This window comes from Protopterus annectens, chromosome 10.part0 (assembly GCF_019279795.1).
Source record: "Protopterus annectens isolate FY-2018-M chromosome 10.part0, PAN1.0, whole genome shotgun sequence".
Classification (NCBI taxonomy): Eukaryota; Metazoa; Chordata; order Ceratodontiformes; family Protopteridae; genus Protopterus; species Protopterus annectens.
The window spans coordinates 134,078,930-134,106,716 of record NC_056744.1 but is presented as its reverse complement, the minus strand read 5'-3'; the positions used below and the strand labels follow the sequence as shown (position 1 = coordinate 134,106,716).

Sequence of the window (27,787 nt, the reverse complement as noted above, 5' to 3'; positions counted from 1 at the left end):
CTCAGCCTATGGAATAAGTTGCCAGTAGAGGGCAGACCTTTAAAGTTAGTTAAGTTGATTGGAAGAGTAGACACAAATTTACACCAAGATTATCATGTAAGGCTGTGCATTGCTTGGGAGGTGAGCACTCTTTAGTATTTATAAAACAAGTTATATATGGCTAAGCACCTTATTGTACCTGCGATGCCTTGCCTAGTATTGCTCCTATGTTCTGCACTCCATTACAGCCCTACAGTCTGCCATGCACACAGCAAGCTGTGCAGTTGCTTTTACAAAATAAGAAAAAAAGATTAGCTGAATCAGTATGAATTAAACTTAGCAGCAAGGAAAATAATTAATAATAAGAACATATCTACAGTACCACCAAATTTTTAATCTTTGCTCTGCCTCCAGGTTGAGTGAAATGATTGATAAAATAGGTTTCCATACAATAAAGAAAATTATGTTTTTATTGTGAGTAAGCCATAACAAATAAGTAAATTAAATGCCAGTGATGAAAGTAGCCATAAAGATAAAATCAAAACCTGAAGCTTGACCTACGTGCCCATTACTGTCCTAGAGGGGAAGGTTAGCAGGACAATTCTGTCTGTTCCAGCTACAAACTCAGTGACTTTAATGATAGATAAAACTGCCATTGTAATTCAGGTCAAGCTTGCTCCTTATATTTTGGGGTGAGTGGGAAGCCATAGGGATCCTCAGAAAAAGAACAGCATCAATGGTCAGTTCTTTGCGCCTACTGTGCTTATACAGCCTGTGTAGGAACATATCCTTTATCAGTGCCCGAGATGCCTAACTGTACAGATTTTTGCCTCGTATTTTTGATCTGTTCTTCATAAAATGTTTGGTTTTCTGGTAAATCACTGAGTACTGAAGTCACTAAATAATGACATACATTTGAATTTCAGACTTCATGTCCTTCAGAAAGATGCATGTTAGCACACACCCTGTTATTCTAATAACTTTATAAGTTTATAAGAGCAATATTTAAAATGTGTCCCTATTTTTGGGCCTCTGTCCCTCCATTATTTTAACTTTTGTCCAGATTTCTTGTGCTAAGAAGTCGAGACATATGCTGAGAGGTAATGCATTAACTGGCTCCTGCATTTCTAATTCATAGCATTATTTGGTATACATTGATACATTGTATATACATAAAGCTGTAGTTCTTTAATTTTCAACTTCTGAACTATTACACAGCCCATCATACACATATATGTACAAACCACAGCCCATCATACACATATATGTACATAACACAGCCCATCCCTTTGTACACATATATGTACATACCACAGCCCATCATACACATATATGAACATCCCATAGCCCATCCCATCACACACACATATGTACATAGCACAGCCCATCATACACATATGTGCATACCATAGCCCATCCCATCATATACATATGTACATAGTACAGCCCATCATACACATATGTACATACCACAGCCCACCCCATCATGCACATAGATGTACATCTCATAGCCCATCCAATCATACACATATATGTACATACCATAACCAAAGACAGACACACTGGTTTCCTATTGCAACTCCTGTATTAACATTCTAACTTTGAGATCACCGTTACCAAAGAAGAAAGACAACAGGGACTGTCAGTTTCCCTAATGAACATCACCACTTGCAATCCCAAAATGCACACATACACATACACACACACAGCCATGAATGCATGCACACACAAATGCTACCACAATACCCATGCAATACAGCACACGCATCGGTTTTTAATTATATAGGTGATTGAGTTAACATCCATACAAAGCGTAAGTGCACATACCAGGACTTGGAACATTAGCCCTGTACGTACTGTTTACTTCACTCTTCATATTGTTTAGGACTGTTTTTTTATAACCATTTGGAATATTGGGACCCATTAGACTAGGTCCCAAAAGATGGAGACTGAATGGCCAAAAGATCAGGCTTACATATATTCAGTCTGAGATCTCATTTCTTGAAATACTCCCTTTTCTGTGAGGCATAGTTCATGGGGAGCTTGCCATCCACATCAGGGGGTGCAGGAGGTGCTTAACCCTCGGCAAGAAAGAGGTTTTAAGGAGAAGTGCAATTTTCAAGATTCACTTTTCCTGTGTTTTTGGTCTTATTTTTTCAGATTTCTGGCACTCGGCATTTGGAGTGCAGACATTTCAAAAGGGAGCCCTGTTTTTACACTGTCGTGGCAGATAACATAGACATGATGACATCAGCACAAAGAACTCGCTCTGCTTTATTATCATGTATTTGCATTCAGGTGTGAAGGCGCTAGTGCCAATGTAATATCAGAAAAGGAAGGACAGAGTGAAAAACACGGGCTTTGTGCGCTATGGCATTATCCCACCGACCATTCTTCTTCCTTTGTTCTTTTCATGCATCATTTCTTACTCTGCATGCTCATTATGGGATGATAATATGAACGTTTTAATATTTCAGAAAGCACTAGGCAGTGGTAGCAACATGACTGGGGGACTGAAAGATAAAAAAAAATATTCAAAAAGCGGTATAGTAAGTCAGCATCTAGGTACCGTGTCAGAGTTCAATGGTGTTACAGCAAAAAAAAAATATGTGTGCGTGTGTGTGTGTGTGTGTGTGTGTGTGTGTGTGTGTGTGTGTGTGTCGCGCATGTGCACACGCCATTTACAGTGGAAAACCTAGGAGAAAAGCTTCAGTACAATATAATATAATTGAACATTAACAATTGCATCTAATATGGATATTCTATACTTAAGGAAGGGAAGTTACAGATTTAAACAGCATATACATAAGCATTGAGAGGTTTTGGACACTGTGAGACTATAGAGAACAGCCAGCTGAGCTGTTTGGCTTGGATATTAATAGTAATAGGGCTTTGTTGGAAGAGACCAGAATCCCATTTTGGTGGTAACAGTGCATTAGGTTTGTTAGGGTTGGATAATCATTTGGTTTATATCATAGCTTATGGACAGTGAGGAGTTGAGAGTATGTGAATATAATCCATATATATATATATATATATATATATATATATATATATATATATATATATACATATAGAGAGAGAGAGAGAGATTTTATATATATATATATATATATATATATATATATATATATATATATATATTTATAAATATATATACACACACACACGCACATACATATACACGTAGACAGCCTCACATGCGTACGCACACACACACACACACACACACACACACACACACACACACTAAATGGCATTGAGTTCACTTTATTTTAAAGTACATCCTGTTTAATCTTCCATTAAATAGCATGTCAATATTTGCTGTACACAGCACATATTACGTGGCACAGTTTCTGCATTCCTTTCCTCCCTAAACACAATTAATATTTCATAGTTCATCCTTTTTGTTTCTCATCACAATGTAAAATACTTATTAGAGGTTAATAGTGCAGCACATTTCTGTCTGAATTTGAAAATAAATACTGCAGAAGGCATAGTTTCTCATGAAAAACCGCCAGATGAAATTCCAGTGAGGTTAACAACTATTCTTCAATTTCTCCTTCCAGGCACACTATTTCTAGGTGGCAAAACATAATTTAGTTTGTTTTCTTTGTACAGTAATATTAGATACAGCATAAATAGCTTTTAAATAACTTCTGTTACCTGTTTGTGTATAATAGTGCATCAAAAGTAAGAGAAGTAATTAGGAATTACTAAACTTTTTTTCCGGGACTCCTTTTTTACGTTTAGATGGCATATTTGCACCTTTGCCAACCTTAGATCCCTTTTACAGATGAGACACATTCTGTTGAAACATGCAGTCTTCATGACTTGGCTTCTTGCCCTCATAAATTAGGAGGAAAGTTTAAAAAAAAGTCGGTAACAAAGGATCCAAATGAAGGATACATCTTCAGAATTTGTAGTGTCTGCTCAAGAAACTGATTTGTATTGTCTGTTAAAGTAATATTAGTTTAAATAATATATTTTAATATTTATTTATAATTTAAGCTGTGTATTAATAATGTGTTCATTTTATTGTGTGGATTGCGTTTTAAATATGTTGATACCATAAATAAAAAATATGTGCATACATACATTCAGACTTCTTAATTAATAGATAAATACAGGTCTACACTTATAATGTTTAATGCTCTTTTGCCCTTATAACCTTGGAAATATTTTTTTTTTTGAAAGAGAGCATGAACGTTTGAGATAAAACCAGTGACATTGCTGAAACTTAAGGTATGTTGTCCTAATGAGGACAGAAAAAAGCTAAATCTCTGCTGTTTCGCAACTAGTGTCAATCTTGTATGCGGTAAAGTGTAAACTGAACATTTTTATTTTTGTGGAAGGGAATCAGGCCATATTTTAAATTAGACTATAAAATATGCCAACATAAAGGAAGCAGATAATTTTATAAACATAGGTTCATAGGTGAATACGAAGCTAACTGCCCTGAAAGGCCATTTTAAGCCTAGTCGTGTAATTCCATTAGGGGTTCCACGTACCCTTACTATGATTTCATTTGCATACTTCCCACTTGCAAATAAATGATTCAAGGGGTCATTGAGTACTAAAAGGGGGGGGGCCTGCTGCAGGATAGAGCATTTAGGTGCTGCCTCTATCCATTAGTAGCACAGGGGGAAGTCCTTGGGTAAGTTTCTGTATTCCCATCCGTTGATCTAAGTTGCATTTGAATAGGGACATGGATGAGCTTTGTTTTACATAGAGCCTTTTCCAGATTAGTGGTATCCCCTTGAATATTTACCTGTCCCATCAAACCACTCTGTTTATGTTGCAGATGAGGTTGAGGTCTCTAAAGCGGGTATTTCTGATACCACTTGACTTGCAGATGTGCACTAGGTCCGTTAGTACTGTCAGAAGATGCCTTATTGGTAAGTCACAGATCACCTCTTAATAGTCTATAACAGACTGAGTATAGCAAAAGGGCATTGAGGGGGTCCATATAGGTCATGTGGTTTAGTCCCTGTATTCTCTTTCTGAGGAACCTCCATGGACAATCTAGTTGTTGCATACGTCTGGACAGGTACAAACCAAAGGGGGCATTATACTCCATAATAGGCCTGATGAGGGATGAGTACAGTGCAACAATGGACTAGGATATTCTCCCTTTTCTTTTAGACTTAGGTGAAAGCAAGGTCACTGTCTACATATGTGCTCAAATCTGTAAGTACTGGATAAACTCTTAGGGGTGTATTGTCAATGTGTTAGCTTGCAGGGTAGTCAGTTTCCCAAAAATATACAATAATGCACTTTTTGGCATTTAGCTTTGGTCCATGACTCTGGCGCCAATCGTTTGTTTGAAACAAACCATCCCATCCTGGAGGATAGATGAGTCTTTTGATTCATTGACTGCTCCCAGCTTGCAGTCATCTGAAAACTTGGTCAACCAAAGACCCTTAACATTTGATTCACTTTTTGAGATGTAGATGCCAAACAGGAGGGGTCTCAGCACTGAGTCCTTTGAGACTCCACTAGTGACTGGTCTTTTTTCTGAAGGCAGCCCTTATCCTGACTTCCTGTGTCCTATCTGTGAGCCAGCTGGCAATCCAATGGATGATGTAAGGTGTTATCCTAATTTTGTAAACTTTTCTATAATGCATGAATGGGATATTGAGTCAAAAGTTTTAGCCAGGTCTAAGCAAGTATGTACTGTCTTGCATTTGTCTCTTGCTTTGGTGACTTCAAAAACATTCACTAGGTTAAGTAAGCATGACCTTCCTTTGATGAAATAAAACTGGGATGGATCCAATGTTTGCAGGTTTCCTATGTTTTTATTGCTTACTTCAGTGATAAGACTATCCATTGCATTATATATGAGGCAGGTCATACGTATGGGTTGGTAGTTAACTGAGTTAGCGGATGAGCCTCCCTTGTGCAGTGCTATGACTGTTGCTGTCCTCCATTCACTTTGTGTGAAGCCTGTCTGGAGGATGGGTTTGTGAAGTGCTGTTAGTGACATGGATAGGTTGTGTTTCCTACTATTCAGGATACATTTAGGGATATTGTCAGGATCCAAATATGTAGTATTTCTGGCTTTTGAGAGGGCTTCCTGGACTTGTGTGTGATACCCTGGGGTGTATTGATTTCTGATATTTCTTGAGATATTTGGGAGTGTGAGGGAGGTGAAGTTGGAGTAAAATTTGTGGATCAGCAAGTTTGCTATTTCTTCAGCTTCAGTATATGTGGTGTTCACAATCAGCTGAAGCCACTGCTACATAGAGCTTCAGAGATTATGGACATAGCTGAATAAGGCCTTATGGTTGTCCTTGGCCTGGGTGGGTATTTTTGTATAAAACATAACCTTGGTGGTTTTAAATAGACTCCTCAGTTGTTTATTTAATGATGGAATTTCTAACATGCTGAGTTTTGCACTTCTTATTTTTGGCAACACTTTTCTTTCTTTTGTTATAAAGCAGATTGATACTGTGGTTCCAGTCAAAAGAAACAAAAGCCTGTAATACACTTGCCATTCACTGAAGAATCCAACGCAAACAAACAAAAAATGGCACAGTTACGTCCAAAAGATTTATTGCAGAATGTAGTAAAAAAGCACAGTTCAAAGACACAATGCTTTCGGATTAATTTGAAAACTTTGTGTCTTTAAATTGTGCTTTTTTTACTACATTCTACAAAAAATCTTTTGGATGTAACTTTGCCATTTTTTGTTTGTTTGCGTTGATACTGTGGTTCCACCAGGGAGGTTTGTTTTTAGGGTTCACCATGGGCTTATTACTGTGCTTTTATGGAGCTGTTTGCATGCTGATAGAAATGAGATGTGTAAATTTTCATATAAGCAGTAGAGTTTTCTGGGTTTGGGGGGATTTGAAACTTGCCAGCTTATCACTTAGAAGAGGAAAGTTTTTCTTTAAAACTTTTTCTAAAAGTTCCAAAGACGTCAGAGATCTTGGGGTTTTGTTTTATTTGAAATTAGACTGCTTTGTAGTTAAACCTGATGAGTTAGGATGTTACACAAATGATGGTGCATAATTCCCTCATATTTGTGAGACCAAGGTCAAGGATGCTGTTTTCTCTAGTAGACACTCTGACTAGTTGGTCCAGAACATTTGTGTTAAGAAATCCAGGAATCTCTTTTGGATGAAGATTGAGATACCTCCACCTTTTAACCTTTCCTGCTTAGTAGCTAGTCTAAATGTAGAACATATAGGCCTGCAAAGCTAGAAAATGTCCTCCAAGGTGATGAAGGCTTGCAGGGAGTTAAGTTTCTTGTTGAAGCTCCTTGTATTTATATTTTCCTTTGCTTCTTTCATTATGTTGGTAGGTTTATCTATTGCCTAAAAAAGGAGCTACGGTGCTGAATGATGTTTTAGCCAGCATTTGAAGGTCTAGATGGGACAAATGCAAACCTTTCTCAGAGAAGCAGCATGGCCTGTTGATCATATCTTCTCAGACTGACAAATATTTTATTCCCTTCAAATGATACCAAATGCTAAGCTAGTTATTGAAGCCAATTGTTTTGGAACGTATAGAGGCATCATCCTTGGGGATGGTTAGGATGCTTCTCAATGCTAGGCTAATATGTGCATGGGGCACACAGCCCAAGAGCTCCATTGTGTCATATGGTCCAGAGAAGTATGTCTAAAGTCATTTACTCCCACATGTACTATGACTAAGTCATAGTGGTAATTTTTGTTCATGGATTTCACTCATGTGTGATCTGTTGAATCCTGGCACCAGACAAGCAACTGCCTCTCACACTTTCCTTACTTTTCTTGGTGAGTAATGCATCACTATGTCTTACAATGGCCCATGGTTGGGTAGATGCCTGGCTTATGGGCTCAACATCTGCCATCAGGACCACAAGTGCTATGTGAGGCTGTAAGCTATGGATACTGAATAATTTGGAGGGTGTTTATTGCCCCTGTCACATTTCAGGTGCCTTTGTGGTTTGAGTAAGTTAAGTTTTAGAACCTCTCAGTATATAATAGAGTGTGTTTTATGTGGGATAGGGAAGGTGTGTTTGAGAGAACTGCTGCTGATTCTGGTATCAGTGTTACCTGTTTGTGAGACTTTTGTTTCTAGTGGCATTATATATGTACATTTCTCACACATTGCATTGTACTGTTTGACTATTAGGTGGTCACCAGACAACATGAGACAATTTCTATTTTGTATCAAGACCCCCTTGTCCCAAGTATTTTTGGAATACAGTATGGACAATCCTCTACTTCGGCCCATTGTGGCAGTACAAGGGTCCAAAACATATTCCTTAACAATATTTATGACATTCCAGTATTTTAACAAACTAATGGCATTTTGTTTTATCAAACGTTAACGAATTATTATGGGAAATTTAATTTTTAGCAGCAGATGTTAACTATTTGTTTATATAGATACTACAACAAAGGAATTCATGTGTTCAGGAAAGCCTTGACCATTTGTGATTTTTATTTGGCACCAAGAAAGTAGGATTACTTGTAGCCATCATGAAAATTGTGTTAAAATATTCTTCTATTTCAAGGGTGAATTTGATCAACAAATCAGAGGTGTGACTATAGGGGTCACTTGTGCCCTCATTTATAGTAAATTATGTGGAAATGAGAACTGGATTTTATTTTCACATCCAGGTTTACTTCTAGTTGGGCATGGTATGTCAGATACCTGGATGATATATATATATATATATATATATATATATATATATATATATATATAACGTGCATATGGTTGAAGATGCTACAAAAGCCGAAAGCAGTGACCGCAGTTTTGTAACTGTCAAATTTTCAAATGCCGAACCCGGAAATATCAAACGCCAGCCAGGCTAATATTCCCCCCTCTCGACCCATGGTAGCGCTTGTTGTGGCGGTTGTGCGACCGGGAATTTCAAATTCAGAATTTTGCTCGATATTGTGAGCATTCGCACCTGCGAGATTCACCGTGTCCATTTGGAGTATGTACCGGTCGGTGTGTGTGTATATTTTTTTTTTTTTTTTTTTTTTTTTTTTTTGGAAGGACATTGAGCAAAAGTTAAATGAATTTCTTGATTACATAAATTGATCAACTAATTGTTTGAGGTTTTCCCACTTCCATACCTGCAATGGGGTTCATTTTTTTAGATATTGCTATAATCAAAACCAAAAGATGTTTTGATTCAAATACTTAGAGAAAACCTATATATTCAAATTCCTTTCTGCGTTTCACAATTGTCACCCTTATTTTTAAAATAGAAATTTTGTCAGGGGACAATTTGTTAGAATATCTAGGATGGTCTCCCAGGATTCAGTTTTTTGCAAGGAGAGGGTTCCTTTAACAATGACACTTTTAGAAAGATGCTATCCACAAGATTTTCTAAAAAGGTTAGCAGAAAAAGTTACTAAAGCAGGATGAGTACATTTAATCCTTTACTAGGGCATGGTATGAATAAACCACAATTAGACAAAAACAGAGTTGGAAATTCAGCATGTTTTGAAAGAGTCATGGTCCAAAAATTTGGGATTGATTCAGCTTTGGTGAAGGACATCAATAACTCCTTCCCTCAAATAAAGCAATGGAAGTTTGCACTGTAATATCCAATGGGTGGAGCCTAAACTTTTTGCTAGAAACAAATTATGTCCTCACATTTCAGTCAAATGTTCCTATCTCTGGATCCACAGGAGTTACTAAATAAACATAAATGGTTTTGCTAGAAGCAAATTATGTCCTCACATTTCAGTCAAATGTTCCTATCTCTGGATCTACAGGAGTTACTAAATAAACGTAAATGGCAAACTCTTCAGCCAAATTACTTTTTATAGGGTAGTATTCTTTAGGTTCTAAACTGGATTATATATGTCACGCTAAACACAGCAATTATTACATTTGTAATATTCTGTAAACAGCTTACAAAATCTTGGCATTGACTTAAGTTGCACATGTCAACAGCATTTTGTTCATCCAGTTGAGAGCTTTCATATGAGGCTAAACAGTTATTTCTGTGCTCTTTGGCTGTCAAGATATTTAGAAAAGCATTACATTTATGACACTATAAATAAATATTATATGAACAAGAATTAATATCTCTTTACCGTCACAAGACACAGGTCAAATATCAATAAAGTTGCATTTGCCAATGTGTAAGCTTTAAGATGAAATCTTTTAATACCTTCTCTATAGCATGGTTTTACAATTATTAATGCAAATATGAATAAGCAATATTTGATGCCTAGAGAAATCAGTAGGATGTAACTGCAGAAATACCTGGAGGTGTCACTTGGCTGTAATGAGTTAAGAAAAAAATGAACTATAATTAAATCTGATTAGAATCTATCTTTACCATTAGGGCAGGAACTCCTGTTCTTGTACAAAAGGGATACAAATCTCAGAAATAGATTTGAGATGAATGGTGGTAAGCAGGTTGACAATGCTGAACCCGACTTTCCATTTTGTTACCAAAAAATGTTGTGGGGAGTGCAACCAATGTGAATATATCTATAGCTGTATCTACATCTACATCAGTCTATATCTATACCGCTTTCTGTAAATACACACACATATTTATACACACACACACACACACACATATATATATATATATATATATATATATATATATATATATATATATATAGATCCTCTTTCAAATCCCAAAAGACCAAAATCCCAAATGTTATTTTCATGAGACAAAAATAACGAGAGTTAAAATCCTGAAACACGTCATTTTTTGAAATATGCCCTTTTTCCCACTGTAGTGCAATCCCTAAATTGATATATACAGTTGGGGGGCATAGCCCCCACCTAGGTGGGTCTCCGATGGTGCTGTGGGTACTATATAGTTTTGGGCAAGTGTTTACTTTCCCTGGGAAAAATTACATATTTCAGGATTTTAACTTTCGTTATCTTTATCTCACAAAAATAACGTTCAGGATTTCGGTCTTTCAGGATTTGAAAGGTTAAAAAAAAAAAAAGTATATATATATATATATATATATATATATATATATATATATATATACATATATGAGTCTACTGCTGTTAAATGAAAACATGTTTTTTGAAAAGCAGAAGTATGAACCCATTTCAGCAAAAGTGTACTTAACCGAAAGTGCACTTTCACAAAGTAAACTTTCACCGAACCAGAAATAAAAAAACAAACAAACACTGCACCACTGTAGCACGGTACAGTGGGGATAAGGAAATATACCTATCTCCCCACTGTAGTGCAATCTTGGAGTTAGTATATATAAGTAGTGGGGGTGTGGGGGTGCAAAAACGTGTTTGAGGTGCTTTTTGTTATGTCCAGTTCAGTAAAATGGTGTTTGCAAAAGTGCACTTTTGTTTAAGTGCACTTTCACTGAAATGGGTCCGTACTTCTGTTTTTCAAAAAAACGTGTTTTCATTGAATAGATGTAAACCCATATATATATATATATATATATATATATATATATATATTTTTTTTTTTTTTTTTTTTTTACAATAAATACACACACACTCACATACCACACACACACACACACACACACACACACACACACACACACACACACACATTAGCCATGTCCAACTCAGAATTGATGGACATGCTCCACCTAAATAAATCCAAGTCACTGTGAGCCACGTGTCTAGTGAGCTAAACCTCGCCACAAAAATAAATAGAACATGCTGGAGGGATAGATTCCTGTCACAGAAACTCCCCATGCTTTAGAACAAAATTCCAAATTACATCAGGAAGAGCTCCTCACTAACACTCTTCAAGAGAAACCTTGATCATAGGTTCATAGATTAGTACTAAGCTAACTGCCCTTGCGAGCCATTTTAAGCCTAGACAGTTATCCCTTGTGAGACTCAAACACCGCACCTTGTGTTTGTAAGGCAAACATCTTAACCATTAGGCCACCCTCCCAATGGATGTGTAACAGAAAATACACCCCTGGGATCACTTCATTGGCTCTGCTTGACAGAGGATCAGTTAATTAATCAATGGGGTGGCAAAAGCCGACACACTCTGGCTAGGCTTATAAATGCCCTCGGACAGATAGCCTAGTACCTACCTATGAACCTATAAGAGCATTCCTATTTATTATATGGGAGCTCCATAAATTGAATTGGTCAACCCATTATGGCACATGTGGGGTTATCTATGCTGCTATTTGTCAAAACTGAACGTCTGTTGAAAAAAAATTATGAGCGTTACTACAATATTCTAAAGAAGAGCACAACCAATGCCCTATTTAAACACACATTAGTTTGTAAAAGTCCTGCCAATTCTGTTTATTGTTCTTGATAGAAAGATTAAAAACCTGGAGAGGGCTCCATGGGAGACTATAACTGAGGTTAAGGAGTTGCTATGGCAATAGGGGCTGAATGCAGCCATTCCCCTGAAGTTGAATGAATATATTTCAATCAACAGTGTGCTGAAATTATGTTCTGCCAAGTTGTAATGCCATTTCATATTTGGACCTAATTTAGTATTATTTATACAGGATGAACTTTATACTATGTATTTCATGTAGCAGAGATTTCATATAAAATGTAATATTTATTTGATTATACATAGGTTTTAACATTTTATATCTAATGTTTTTCTATTCCATTTTCTAGGAATACGAAACCTGTGTGTATCCATGCAGCCAAACCAAAAATAAGAAAAAGCAAAAGCTCACGTAGTAGCTCAGGTGACTTCAGCTTGTGTGATGATGTCACAGTGCAAAAACTGTAGCACCTGTAGTAGCACAAAACCCTTCAAGATAATGTATTCCATTTTAAACACACAAAAAGCCCAAGCACAAACTATATTATACACCAGTGATGAAATAATCCACAAGAAACTTCAACTCTGATAAATAAAAAACTTGTATTGAAGAAACAAACACAAGCATTCCATTTTCTGTTGATTCCTTTTTTAATATATTTAATATGTTTATTAATTTTTATGGAATTTTGGCATATGTTCCTGAGTTGATGACTGTAAAACACTGCAATGTTTTCTTTCTTGTTCATTATTAGATCTTGAACGGAAGCTATAAATGCATATTTTAAGATTTTTAGCCTTGATGATTTAAAAGTTGTCTTTAAATGTTTTAGAATATATCAAAGCAATGTGGTTTTTTTTACAGTTAATCAATGCATTGATTAGACTGGTTTAGGGATTGTGATGCATATGTTTTTTTATTTATAGGTGGTATTATGTGAATGGAATTTAGTTCTGATGAAATCCTGTTATGGAGAGGATAGAAGCACTAAAGTAAAGTAATAATACATTTGGCCAAATCAAGCATATCATGTGCTCCTGACTGAAGTTTTCACTTTGTTTTTGGTTTTGGTTAAGAGTCTCCACTGACAAAGCAATTGCTATCCTGTTTGTGGTTGTTTAGTCCTTGTGAGGATAGCAGTTGGACTAGCCAATGGAGTCCCAGAATATGTTTGAAATGGGCAGTTCATTGATACAACTAACTTTGGAATTAGCAAAATTGACTGTTGAACTAGTGTGGAGTATATGTCTGTTTACACAACAAATGGAAGTTACCATTAATTCATAGCACCGTGAGAAAAAGTACGTTGATGTTTCAACTTTAAATCTGGATACTTCAGCTGTCAACAGCTTTATGATTGAGGGATGGCATAATGGTTGAAGTGTTTGCCTCACAAACAAGTGGTACAGGGTTTGATTCTTACAAAGGTAAACTGGCTAGGCTTAAAATGGCCCACATGGGCAGTTAGCCTAGTACTTGCTTATGATCCTCCCGGAAAACATATTTTGAAGACACTTCACAACAAAAGTGAATTCAATCCAGTAGAAAAACTTGGATTTATTCTAAAAATACACACCAATAGCTTAAAATTCGTGATATATATCCACGTATAATACAACAGCATATAAATTCTCTAGCGCCTCAGCACACTTGCCTTTAACAGAGTAAAAAACTTTCCATATACATTTTCATCACCTTTATACTAACATAAAACACACCCTCTTAATACATTAATTAACAAATAAAGAGACAACACTACAATACTCACAGTAATATTTTGAAGACAGCTGAATACAGCAACTTGAATCTCACACCTGCCTCATGACGACAATGGGAATGTTGCAGGTACTGTGAATAATGCTTCTTCTAAGGTCTTACACAGCAGTAATGGTTCTTGTTGTGACAGTGACAATGCTTGTGACTCACAGATTATTAAAGAAACTACTGGCCTTGCTAAAGAACAGGTTAGTGATGTGATTGATATAGGTAGAAAAATGAAAATTGGCACTGCAGGGAAATGGTCTCCCTATCAACTGCACACAAGGAATTTTTCTTTCGACAATTGGTGGGCGACTTTTAGTTTTTCTAGTTTGGCAGCTGACACCAATGACCAGTGATCTCTTTTACAACCACTGCAGTTGCTTGAGAAAATAATTATGAAGTTTCAATGGCCCACAAATGGACAATGGTTACTTAAGGGAATGTATAAAATGTAACAGAGTGCAGAAGGTTTTGCCCCTTTGGAAGTTTCCCAATGCCACACACATTAATGCGGATGTATATAAATAATGGATTTCCATGTATAATAGATATGAGTGTGAGCTTATGTGGGTTATAATTTCAGACAATACCAAACAGATTGAGCATCTTAAAACAGAATTCCTAGCTTTATGTTGTAGCATTAGAAATTATTTAGTATCCGATTCTTTTGACAGCAGATATGTCAAATTTTTTAGTAAAGTAGACCAACAGATTGTGGTTATTCTTAATCGCAAGTGGAAAAAATTGGATATGGTTGCTTACAGTTATGAAAACAAAGTTGCTTAACATCTTCCTACAACTAACAAAAGAAAAACAGGGTAACTAGTATTGTTAGCTATCCCAACAATATGGATTAAGTTAACACTTACAATACTGAGGTAGTTTTGGATACTGGTATTTGTGAGGATGTCCACAATAACAGGTACAATAACAACAATAACAGGTGCCACAATAACAGGTGCTCCACTTTTCTGGAACCACTCTGTTAAAGTACTGACTGAAGATGAAAAGTGTGTTGTCCAAAGGACTTACTTTTGTATGTGTCAGAGTGAGGTTGCTCAGGTACTGATAGACCTTAAAATGTTTGTGAGGAAGCTCGACTTAAGGGTACAGTTTCATGGCAAAAGTAATGACACTGAAAATAAGCCTATTGATGAAACTATAAAAAGGCCTGGCAGCTGTTGTCCATCACTACATCAAGCAGCTGCTTTTGAAGTGAAATGTGAGATGGATATCAGGAAACTGCTTAAAAAAACTCCTAAGAAAAAACTTTATACCATGGACCCCAAAACATCAAACATCCATCCCAGAAAAAGCATAGATGAAAAATTATATTCTCTAACAGTGGATGTTCAGTGTTTCAAGACTAATTAAACAGAAATCAAACTGATTTATCAAAATCATATGTCTCCAAACCAAATGTTCCCCATGCTAAATGCAACCCTTCCATACGAGAGGTACAGAGTTATCATGCTGGAAATGTAGATAATGTCTATAAAGTTTCCACTGTTCTGTACATGCACACAAAAAACACAGCTGGTAATTGTCCTGCTTAGAATGGAAAGAACAAACATGCAACATGCACAGATAACATCTGATTTGTGTAGGATAACCTTTGAATCAGAACATTTACATACAAATGCACAGAAAGTAAGTTTCTTCTGATACCTCCACTGAATCTGCTACATTCTACCTTTCATTCAAACTTCTAGACACATATTCTGTTATTTCTGTTGGGTTCTTCTCCCACCACTCTCCTTTCCCAACATTCTGTATATCCATATTACCATTGCCTCCCACCATTAGCTGATAAGCCAAAGGTCAGAAGCCTGCCTTAGAAACCACTTGCCCAGGCCACTAATAATTTTAATCACCCTCCACAAGGCCACTTATTTCATCTTGATTTCCTTTTGGATTGCAAACTGTTTTGTATTCCTGATGTGTTAGTTTGTTTTATTTATTGTATTATTTATCTGTATTTATTTTCCTCCATAGTCCAACTAGGCTGATTGTCCCCTTTCAGCAGAGGCCCAGGGAAAGAATCTCCAAAAATTGTAAAGTAAAATGCAATACCTAAATGAATATGCACAAAGAACAAGCAGAACTAAAAGCAGTAGATGGGAGCAAATATTTCTTGTCATTTATACAGATTATTATATTCTTTAAATGATTATACTGCAGTATGTTGGTGTTATAAAACTGTAACTGTTACTTCTGGCCCTGGTTATTTTAACCAATCCACCAAAAATAAATTAAACATTTAAGGTTGCCTGCAGTACTGTACATGATGCCTCTGCAGCGTGCTGTGAAGTACAGAGTAACTGTAAACTCTGCAGAGGCCATGTGTCTGGTAGTGAACAAGAACTAATCCGCCAAAGCTGTAGATCTACTGCACTAAACAGGGTGTCTCAGTTTTGATGTTACTGTTTATATTTTTCTCTACTTTCTCCTGATTTACACCCCAGTCTTGCATTCTGGTTTACCATTATTTATTTTACCCAAAGTATATAGTTCAGTTTTTGACAATGAACAACATCTTCATGCCATTTGGTGAGGTTGCCCAAGACATTTTTGAGAAGTGCCTCCCTGTCTCTAACCACCATATTGTCTTTCTTTCATATTTAAATAAACTGGGCCATTGTGTAGCTGGCACAAATTGTACAGTACAAATATTCCATATACAGGTGAGTCTAGTTGTTGTTGTGTCTTTCGCCTTTTCCCGGTTAGGGGTCGCCACAGTGGAACTCCGGTCCGCTAATGATTGGCAGTAGATTTTTACGTGCTGGCTTGCTGGGCCTAATGCACAACCTTCAACGAAGGAACGCCCATTCATGCATGTCGCCACACAGAAGACGCTCTAACTGAGAATCGAACGGGCAACGTCTAACTGTGAGACGACAACGCTAGAATCACTCATTATTAGATTTCACTGATCAAAGACCTCAGAGATGACATTTCTCAGTTAACAGAATCAATAGCTATGGGAGAATAGAAATCTCCAGGACAACACAACCAACATAGATCATAGCCAAGGTGGCCTGCAAGTTAAACCAGATTCATTTTTATGATGGGGACACAGAAAAATCTGGTGAAAGAATTCCAGAAGATGTACTCTACCTGGATATCATGAAGTCCTTTGATGTAGTCCAGCTGAGTAAGGAGACTGGAAAACTGCTAGAGACTTGGAGTCATATCATTAGTGACAGAAGATGCTCAGACGAAGGCAGAGGGTGAAGAGCAAGAGGATGCCAAATTATTTAAAAATATTACATTTTTAGTCTAAATAAAATAGCTCAAAGTACCAAGTGCTTTAACTGTGACTAAAATAAAAAGCAGCTGCAGTTGGTCAATGTATGTGTGATATGAGTTAGATGTATTGTGCATTGGAGTTGAATTAAGAAAAAAATATTACACTGTAGTGAACATCTTAAAAATAATACAGTGAATAACTGTGGCAAAGTACTGTACCTTCCTGAGTTTATATCATGTGGTCTTCATTACTCAAGACCATACCCTAAATACCTAAATACACCAATGACTTTATAAGCAATAGCCAAAAGCTGAAGTCAATAATTATTCTAAGATAAATTACAAATCATTAAGCCCTGTTAACATATGGACAGGCAATTACAAGTCGTTATCACCTTTACTTGTGCCTTCTATTATTGGTACATTGTTCTGTTTTAGTTTTAAATAAGGCTCCATTATAATGGATGCTGATATTTATAGTTTTTCTATGAGCTATATGGTCTTTTTTTCAACTCACTATTTATTGGAAATTAAACATTGAAAATTGTGAGCTGGAAAACATTAAAAAAAAATTTAAAAAAAAATCTTATTTGCAGGGAAGCAAGCCTCCCCCCTGCACCCCTAATGTAGGGGTCAAGTCCACCCACCCCACCCCCAAATTATATACATCAGCTCCACAGTTGCACCACAATGAAGAAAAGGGTAAACCACCAAAACGTTGACTACCAGGTTGCACAATACATTGCAGCGAATCTCACAACAGCATTAAATTTTTGTACTTAAGCTACACAACCACCAGGGCAGTGAACACTCATAGGTAAGCTTACAAGGTAAGCCTAAGGGGTGGGTCTGTATATAAACCTAAGGGGCATGTCTGTACATTCTAGGGAATAAAGGTGTGAGTTACTGGGATCAACTGCAATGCCCAGCAGAGGATGATGGTACTGTTGTAACAGGAGTGGCCTTAAGTCAACTGCTGCCCTAGGCAAAAGGGCTCCATGGTGCCCCCCACCACACCATCTAGTGCCCACTGGTCTACCTACATTAAATAAATACTGAAAAAGTGCCCCTGCTACAGCAGCGCCCTAGACAGCTGCCTAGTTAGCCTATGCATAAGGCCGGCTATGTGTTGTAATAGCACAAACACACTCCTCCTCATGGAATGCTGTATATATGATGTTCGCTAATGTTGGGAAGTGGGGTCTTGCTAGCCCAACATCACCGAAGGCAGAATGCACCCCACAACTGCACTTCTAAGCAGCTAGCAAGGTAGCAATTAATATGGTCCCCATTATTCTCTGTCATTTTTAACTGCCCTCAGTTTATACACACCCTGTGTATTATCTATATACAGGAGTATGAGGAAACGATAGTCACTGGTGGAAGCTATTCTGACTGTAGGGTGTAGAAAATATAAAGATGCAATAAATAAGGAAATAAACAAATAAGATAGCAGTGATTGCATTATTTAGATTATGGATTGGGGAGTTTGTCAGTATTATAAACTGTTCCACCATCCACCTGGTGCCTTGGCAAGGAGACTTTCAGCATTTCAAACAGTAGCTTATTCTCAGGTAGGATATCAAATAGTTTTTTACTGAACAGTGCCATTAGCAACCTTGTTATTTAGAAAATTAAAAGGGGGAAGAAATGCCGCAAGCAACCCTTGGTAATCATTACAATTTGGTGAAAAACCTATACCATGGAGATCAGAACTTAAGGGCCATGCTATGATTCAGTTCAATCTAGACTAATAATATTAATTCAATTGTCAAAGTTCTGCTAGATCTGATAAGTCATATTCTGTTTCAACAGTCCAATTTGATTTTGGAGTCAGGATACTTATTATAATGATTGTAAACTGATTAAAGGCGTTAAAATGGCTATTCCTCTGAAGATCCTCCCTAGGGCAGAGCAGCTGCATAAGGGCTGTTATGTGGTAATTTTGATAAAGAAGATGAATGTGTGTGTAACCTATGGACCTACAGAGCATACTATAGCTGGTCTGGTTACATTTTGTATATGAAAAGGAATTGCTGACTGTGGTTAACAGAACACCAGCTGACTGCAACATTCTGCACAACAGATTGTTACACGTCTGTGCCTTTTCTTCCCATTGAGCAACTGTTTTTGTGCCAGACTCATCCAAACATCTCACTGGTAGACCTAAGGATGGGTTTAACAAAGACCTCTGAATAGAAAACATTGTCACTGGTTAAAATGGAAATCTAAAACAAAAAGCTTAAAAAAAGTATCTTAAAATTATAAAAAGTGCAGGAAGAGAAAAAGTAATTATGGTAAATTATTTTAGGGCTATAGACTATGTCTTGTAGCTTCTGCTTTTTTTTTTTAAATATCAACTTAAAATGCATTCCTGAGGGAATACTTGTGTCTGGGTCATCTTTCTGGAGAAATCACACCTTGTGAAATGTAACAAAGGTTAAGGCGTCGGTACATCTAGATAATAAGTGTTGCTCTCATTATCTTGTAAGTTCCTGCTTTTGTGATGATGCAGGAAAAGTAATACTTGTTGTAAAAACTTTGCTCAGTATACATGTATTACATATGATGAGAAGGCAAGTCTGTCACATTTGACTGTACAGAATGTAGCTATCCCATTGGTACAATGTCAGAGTGCCCATTTTTAGAGTAACCAATGGCAACTCACCTTTGTGAATGAATGTTAACAATGAGTGGTCAGCCCAGGAAAGGAGTGGTAAAGTATCCTATGACATCTCTGGCGTGGAGGAAAGTATTAATATTTAATTACTTATCATCTGGCCCTAATGGAGGTTAGTGCCATGAATACTGTGCTGAAGATAATGTTAAAATGTAATTTCATTTCCAGTATAAATGACTTACAGTTAGGTTCTAAACTAGGCTTGAGAATGTCTTGTGGGGACATTGGATCATCCCATGTTTACTGTATTTGTTTTAGTATAGCATTGCATTTGGTGTTCTAATTCTATCTACATTCCAAAGTCTAAAAATACAGAATGACATTATGGTACCACTTAGATCATGCAAAACTATGTCTAAGGGGGCACTTTGGGGTCCCCATTTGTTAATTCAGAGAAACAGGTAAAGAAAGACTGGTGCCTCCAGGGGCTAAGTTCCTCATTATGCTTAATGAGTGACATAGTCCACTGAAAAAAATAATGTTTTGAAACATGGTGGCATTCAGTGGGGTTAATGGCCTCTTTATGATTTCAAAGAACACACAGCCATAACTAGGGGAGTAATGTAAATAGGCAGTCCTAGCTGTTTACCAGTACAGAACAGCCAAGATATACCAGTTCAAAATCCAGACCTGTTTAGGTAATGGGGATAAAAGCTGAACTGCAGAGGAATTTAGATCTGTATGAAAATTCCCCACTAATACAAACATTACATGTGTGCAATACACTATTACGCTAAAAGTTATGCAAATCTCGGGAAATAAGCAGCTGGGATATGAATAACAAGGAATCAAGACAGAAGCCATCTAAACATTTTAATTCCTGTTGAAGCACCTACCTTATCAATTAAAAGTACTCATCACTCAAATTTGGATTTTGTTATGGTGCTAAAATCATTACAAGTGATCCGTATAACAACTGTAGAAAATAGATCCTGTCCACTCACACTAGCAAAATGACAAATGGACACTTGGACAGATATGAGCTCTCAAGAAATTAACAATATACACAAATTAATAAAGTAGTTGTGAGTTGACTCCAATACCCTTGATGCTACAAAACTGATCATGCAAAGAATCATAAATAAGCCACGAGCCAGTCCTTTCAGACAAAATCTCATACAGCATAGCAATTATGACTTCACTAACTGAAGTGTTTGCTCTAAGTGTAATACCCCTCACCCCTAAAAGTGAAGAGGCATCTAAAGAAAAGGGTATTTAGAATGAACTGCATTCACTCAAATTTAGTACAGTTGTTCAATAAAAAAGCAAAATGAGGCATGCAACAAAACAGACAGGTTTAGAGCTACTTTCTTGTTTCTTCATGCAGTAAGTACAACATATCCATCCTGTCAAGTTACATACAGAACAAGAGGAATGCTATAAAATAATTTGTCATTGTTTTAAAGTATGAGCAAAACAGCTCTCAGAGGCTTATAGCAATCCTCATATGTAACTCAAACTCCCCCTTTATTATGCTTGATTTTACACAAAGGTGGGGGGGGGCTAGATTCACTCTTTATAGAAAGATAGGGAAACTTGCTACCCACTCTTAAAGGTGTTGCAATACTTTTGTTAAAAAAAAAAATCTACAGAAGGAAAAGTCAAGAAAACAATTGAACTCCTCTATTCATAGATTTTAACTACCTTTTTGTATTGCAATTTATTTTATTTTAACATTTGTTTACTGGGAAAGTCTGACTTGGAACAAAGCCAATTTTCAGAAGAGGCCTGAAGAGAAATGTTGCAGATGTATGTTTTTGTAATGTGGGAGGAAGCTGGAGCACCCAGATGAATCCTACACAGGGAGGGCATGCAGACTCCACACAGAAGGCATGCCGGCCTAGAATTGAACCGAAGAACCTCTTGCTGTGAGGCGACAATGCTACCACTGAGCCATCTGATTGATGCTTTCTACTGTTATACTACATTTTTGATATTTTATTGTAACGTCTGGGCTGTGATTGAAATGTGTCTATACTGGATCAATCTACTACACTGGTCAACAAATGGAAAATGAATTAAAAAATAAATAGGCAATATCAGTTGGGATGGCCTCCTTACTAATGCATCTAAGGACTCACAGGAATGGCACATGATCAGAAATAATTACAAATAAAATTAGTGGCAATAATCAGTGTCATTTTTGGCAAAATACATAGAAAGTGAAACCACATTCAAGAGTAACTTAACTTATATGCTTTTTTTAAAATAAGATTTACGCAAATAATGACACTTATTGTAAATAGAAATAGAAATCAAAATGTGTAAAAGATAAAAAACAATTGATTTAAATGAAATAAACAATACAACAATGCAACTATTTACAAGAGTGTCTAATAAGCAATGAGAATCTTAATGAATTTCATTAGTTAACAAATTATTATATATAAATATCACAGGTTAAGGTTGTCCCACATGTTGCATGAAGAAGTGATTCTGGTGGGCCGAAATGAGTTCCAACTGACAAATGTTGGATGTAATCTTGATGAATTCATTAAAAGAGGGGGTAGATTCATTTTTCAGTTTTTTTTTGTTATAACTCTCCTTGAGATTGATAAGATGGTCCTTATGAGTGTATATTTTAATGGTGAAACGTATTCAGGTATTGGGGAATTAAATAAAATTAAGAATTTTGTTAAAGTATAGTTGGCCATAAATAGACCCTGTAAGAAAAAAAAGTATATTTTCCCTGTAAGGTTTAAGCACAACATAATCAAAAACATATGTTGCCATTCTGATGTAACTTCTAATTTACATCTCCAACAAGCCATCCTTTTCTTAAACATTGATTCTATTCTGTGAGGAGTAAAGAAAAATCTATGAATACATTTCCAAGAAAATAATCTCCATTTGAGTGAAGAGGTAGCTTGTTTTAATGACAATAAAATTAATGTTTTTCCTCTTCATTTGGAGAGCTATTATTAATGTGTCTAAAATAATTCCCGTCATTATCTTTGTTATATGCTATTTCTTTCTAATCACTTTATATAATTTAGATAAAAGACTTTTCTCAATTGTATTATGTTGTGTCCAAAAAGATAAGAAATCAGTTAATTTAAGAACATGATTTTGTACAGCTTGTTGCATTAATTTAGTCTCGTCTTCAAAAAACTGTCTACAATTTTGCACATGCAACCACATATCTTTATCCAAATCAATTTTATTTATTACATAATCAAGAGAATGCATTTTTTCTTTGTCAGTTAACTGAAACTAATATATCAAGTTGTTTTCTTTAAAAGTAATCATTGCTTATAATTTGAAAATTGAAATATCATTATGAATATTGGCTATTGGGAAAATGAGAAAAAAATCATGCTCTATATATTGGGTTTCTGTAAATGAAATATCTCAAGGTAATCATTATGGTGAATAGATAGAACTAATTGTTTTATTAGACTTATTTGAGAAATACTGTTTTAGGAAGCAAAGTAAAAGATTATTTGAAATTGATTTTTTTTTAAATCTTTAAAATAGTTTCTAATACAAAGTTTTCTTTAAGCTCTTTCCATCTGGCAGTATAATGATCATTTTGGCCAGAGAGTTATTGTCTTAATGATTGAAGCTATTGAATATAACTCTGTCTGGCAGACCAATGCCACCAAGTGCACAATCTCTAGTATGATGAATTAAAGCTAACATAGTTTTTTTAGGATACCATAAAAAGTTTAGCATTGAAGAACTAAACTGTTTTATAACTTTTTTTTTTGGTGGTGGCAAAGATAATGATTGCATGATATATACTGTTTTTGGCAGAATAATTATTTTAATTTAGTGAAAATATATTTGCTCCAATTATTTAGAAGATTATTTATTGAAGTTAAACTGTCTGAGAGTAATTATATCATTAATATTATTGGTAATAATTGTCCCTAAATTATTTTTTTCTTGAACTATATATTTGGTAAATGTATTATCTATAGCCTTAGTATTAATATTTATGGGTACATTTTTTTGTTTTGCTATCATTAAAACTAATGGCAGATTTCTTCTGAAATATTTTTATTGGTTTAAAGACAGCTGGAAGTGAAGTATTACATTTATTTAAGGTGAATAAAATGTCATCTGCAAAGATCTGAATTTTAAATAATGAACTTCCCCACATGAATACCTTTATTGTTCGTGTTTGATCTTATAAGATTGGCAAACAGTTCTATGACTAATATAAAGAGCAAAAGTGAGAGAGGATATCCTTGCTTGGTTACTTTAGAAAGTCTAATTGATTCTGAAGTATGTTGACCTATTTTAACATATACATGAGAGTTTTCATAGAGAAGATTAATAAGATGAATGTTAGGTTTTAAGTTCAGAATTGATGTGGGTTTTAAGTTCAGAGAGAATAATAGGTTTGTCAGTTATTTTCATCTGTTCTTCAGTTCATTTATTATTAATATGTTTTCTAATAAATGTTTTGATTTCTTCCTGAGAGTCTATTAATGTGTTGTTTTTATTAATGATTTCAAAAATGAGTTAGGGCATCCTTGTTTGGTTCCTTTAGAAAGTCTAATTGATTCTGAAATATGTGAACCTATTTTAACATATGGATGACAGTTTTCATAGACAAGATTAATAAGATGAATGAAGCTGCTCAAGAAGTTACTTTCTTTTAGTACTGATGAGAGATAATTCCAGCTAACAGAGTCAAAAACACTATCTCTGTCTAAATCTGTTAATGCCAATTTATCTTTTGTTTTACTTACATAATCAATTATTGTTGATATTCTTTTAATGTTATAATTTCAATTTCTGTTTAATATGAATTCAGTTTGGTTATTGCTAACCATAGATGGTAGAAACTGTTTTATTCTATTAGCATGAATAGCCATAAATAATTTATAATCTGTATTTAATAAAGATATTGGTCTATAAGAGGAGCACTTAACAGGAGCTTTACATGCTTCTAGAATTTGTGAGATGTGTGTATACTTCCAGGAAGGAGGAATATTTACTATTTCTTTTACAATTGAAAAGACTTTGAGTAAAATATATGTGGCTTCTTTTGGCATTCATTTATATAGTTCAGATATGATACCATAATTACCTGGAGCATTGCTAGGTTTTAATCTACTGATTTGGGTATTAAGTTCAGAGAGAGTAATATGTTTGTCAATTATTGTCATCTGTTCTTCAGTTATTTTTATTAATATGTTTTCTAATAAATGTTTTGATTTCTTACTGAGAGTCTATTAATGTGTTGTTTTTATTAATGTTTTCAAAATGACTTCTAAATTCTATCGGGATGTCTTTAATCTCAGTGACCTTTTTTACTCTTGTTAGAATATATTTCCTTAATATAATTGCATCTATTTAAGATTTTTGTTCTGTTAGCTAAGTTATGCATAGATTTAGGATTAACTGTAAAATTTATAATCTTAATCCTTTCCATATTAATTCTAACCTTATGATTTAAAATCTCTAAATATTTATTATTTAAGGTATTAATTTATTTTGTTATATTAGTGTTTGTCTTTTGACTTTCTAGTTTTAACTTATCATTTTTCTTCTTGCAATTCAATCATTTCCTCCTCCCATAACTTTTTTAAAACCATACCAATACCAAATTCTTCCATATAGATAGGCCTTTATAGAATCCAACATATAAATTTCAGAAATGTTATCTGTGTAATTAGTTTCTACAAAAGTCTGGATTTCTTTGATGAAAAAGTATTTAAGTTCGTTATATAAGCAGGTATACATCATAGTTATATTATTGCCAGATTTTAATGTTAGCTCAAAAGTTATGATGGCATTCTGGTCTGAAAATGGACATGAAACTACTTTAACCTTATTTAATCTATCTTGTAACTCATTAGAGATATTTAATCTTTCAAGTCTAGCTTGAGATCCATGTCTGCTTGAATAATGAGTGGAAAAAGTGAATCTGAGCCTGAAAAATGATTTATGTCTCTAATATTAAATAAGTCAATACACTTTATTAATTCTTTTGCTGGGGCCAATATTCCTCTTTCTGTCTAATTAATGTAATTAATATAATCAGCTTTTAATATACAATTAGAATCCCCTGCCGATATGATTCTACCTTTTGAAATTTGAACTATTTGGTTCAACTGATTCTTAACAGTACTAATTTCTATTCCTGGGACACAGTATACATTAAGTATACATTAAGTATATAACCACCCTCTCCTTTTCTGTATATAATGAGAACTAACTAACACAGAATACGTCTTAGTATTAAGTCTGTCTATATCTGTCTGTAATAAATACATCTCCTGTAAAAAAAAAGATAAGCTGTGAATTAAATAATTTTAAATGCCTATTTAAACTGTCTCTCTTACAACCATTGATTATACCATTTGTGTTAATAGAAATACACAAGAGTTAACATGTGGAAGGTTTAGCACAAATATTAGACATGTTTTCATAATTTCAAATGATAATAGCAACATTGTACCACTTTTGAAGCCAGAAACTGAATATTGGAACTCATATAATTAGTAAGTTTTAAACTGTTAACTGTAGAAATATTGATAACAGTAGTAGACACCCAAAAAGAATAAAATATATCCCAGATTGTTGAAAATATATGTTTAAAATTCCTTAAACCCCTCATTGAGTTTAAAACTCCTAGTTTAGATATGCAAACTACCCAAATATTCCTGCCTATCAACATGAGTGAGAGTATTCCTACCCTGCTACTTAGATAAAATTATAAGTCAAGATATCAAAATAACATGCCAGTCATTATTTAAAAATCTTTCCCAGTCTTGTGAATAGTTATGAAACATTTAGTATCTACTATTTTTTATAACATCTTAATAAATATATATCTATATATTCCAAGCAGAAAATCTATGTCTCTGACTCTTATCATATTCTTTCATATTATATGTTTTTAATATATGAATATATATATATATATATATATATATATATATATATATATATATATATATATATATATATATATATATATATCTGAATGCCCTCATATTTACTATCTAATCACCTAAGTCAAAATGTTTCTTGTAATATCAAAATCTACATTCAGTAAAGTAAAGTTCTATGCAGTATGCAAACTCAAATCTTTTAACAGCTAACTCTTTATTATTGTTATATATAAAATCATTATAATAACTAATGAACCACAAACTACTTAGATTTATACTTTGAATTATCAAAAAAATTTAATTTCAAATGCAATCTTATATTAATCAGTGTATTTTAAATACAGCTGTTCAAAATATAACATGATGTTCAGCTAGCTAATCTATCCTTTAGTTAAGATAATTCATTACAGGAAAGAAAAATTAAAAGAACAATAAACATATAAAAATATGCATAAATTTATTTTGTTACTTGAATTATTCTTTGATAGGTCTCTGTTTAATGAAGACAAAAGTTTTAACACTTATTTTATTTTAACTAACAAGACCGGGTGTATCTCTAAACTCTTATGAATAAAACACGAGACCCACCCTTTATGTTTTGATTGACAGCCAAATTCATTAGTATATCCAGCACTTGACAGTTAGCTTAAATTTCTCAAGAAGCTCAAACTAACAGAGCAATTCACAGAGAAAAGCATCAAAGATCCTGAGTGTCAACAAATGCTCAAGCCAAACAAATTACAGTCGCTCTTAACATCCAAAATCCTCCCATAAAAATAGGACTGCTAGGCCACAAAATCCCTCCTTTTTCCCACTGCAACACATGCAGAGTCCCACTTGATCCAGTAACCAGAGAAGAAACCAAACTACAAATTACCCGAGAATTCACAACAGAACATGTTAATGCAGCCACAACATCAAACAGAAAGATGATCTCTCAAATAACTTCCCCCATTGGTATCTATACAGTTACCATGAACAAACAACAGCACCCAAGCCACCCTCAACTGCCAGACACAAGTACAGGACCGGTCCCTCACTCAAGTCTGCCA

General features: G+C 34.9%; 1 long non-coding RNA gene across 3 annotated transcripts in view; it reads left to right on the top strand.

Moving 5' to 3' along the window:
- The window catches only part of LOC122813003, a 634,940-nt gene extending 622,128 nt beyond the window's left edge, over positions 1-12,812 (top strand). For all 3 annotated transcript variants that reach the window (XR_006366621.1, XR_006366620.1, XR_006366622.1), the window contains one exon: positions 12,544-12,812. This is a non-coding gene — a long non-coding RNA (uncharacterized LOC122813003). The remainder of the gene's footprint in view (positions 1-12,543) is intronic.
- The last annotated feature ends 14,975 nt before the right edge of the window (positions 12,813-27,787 follow it).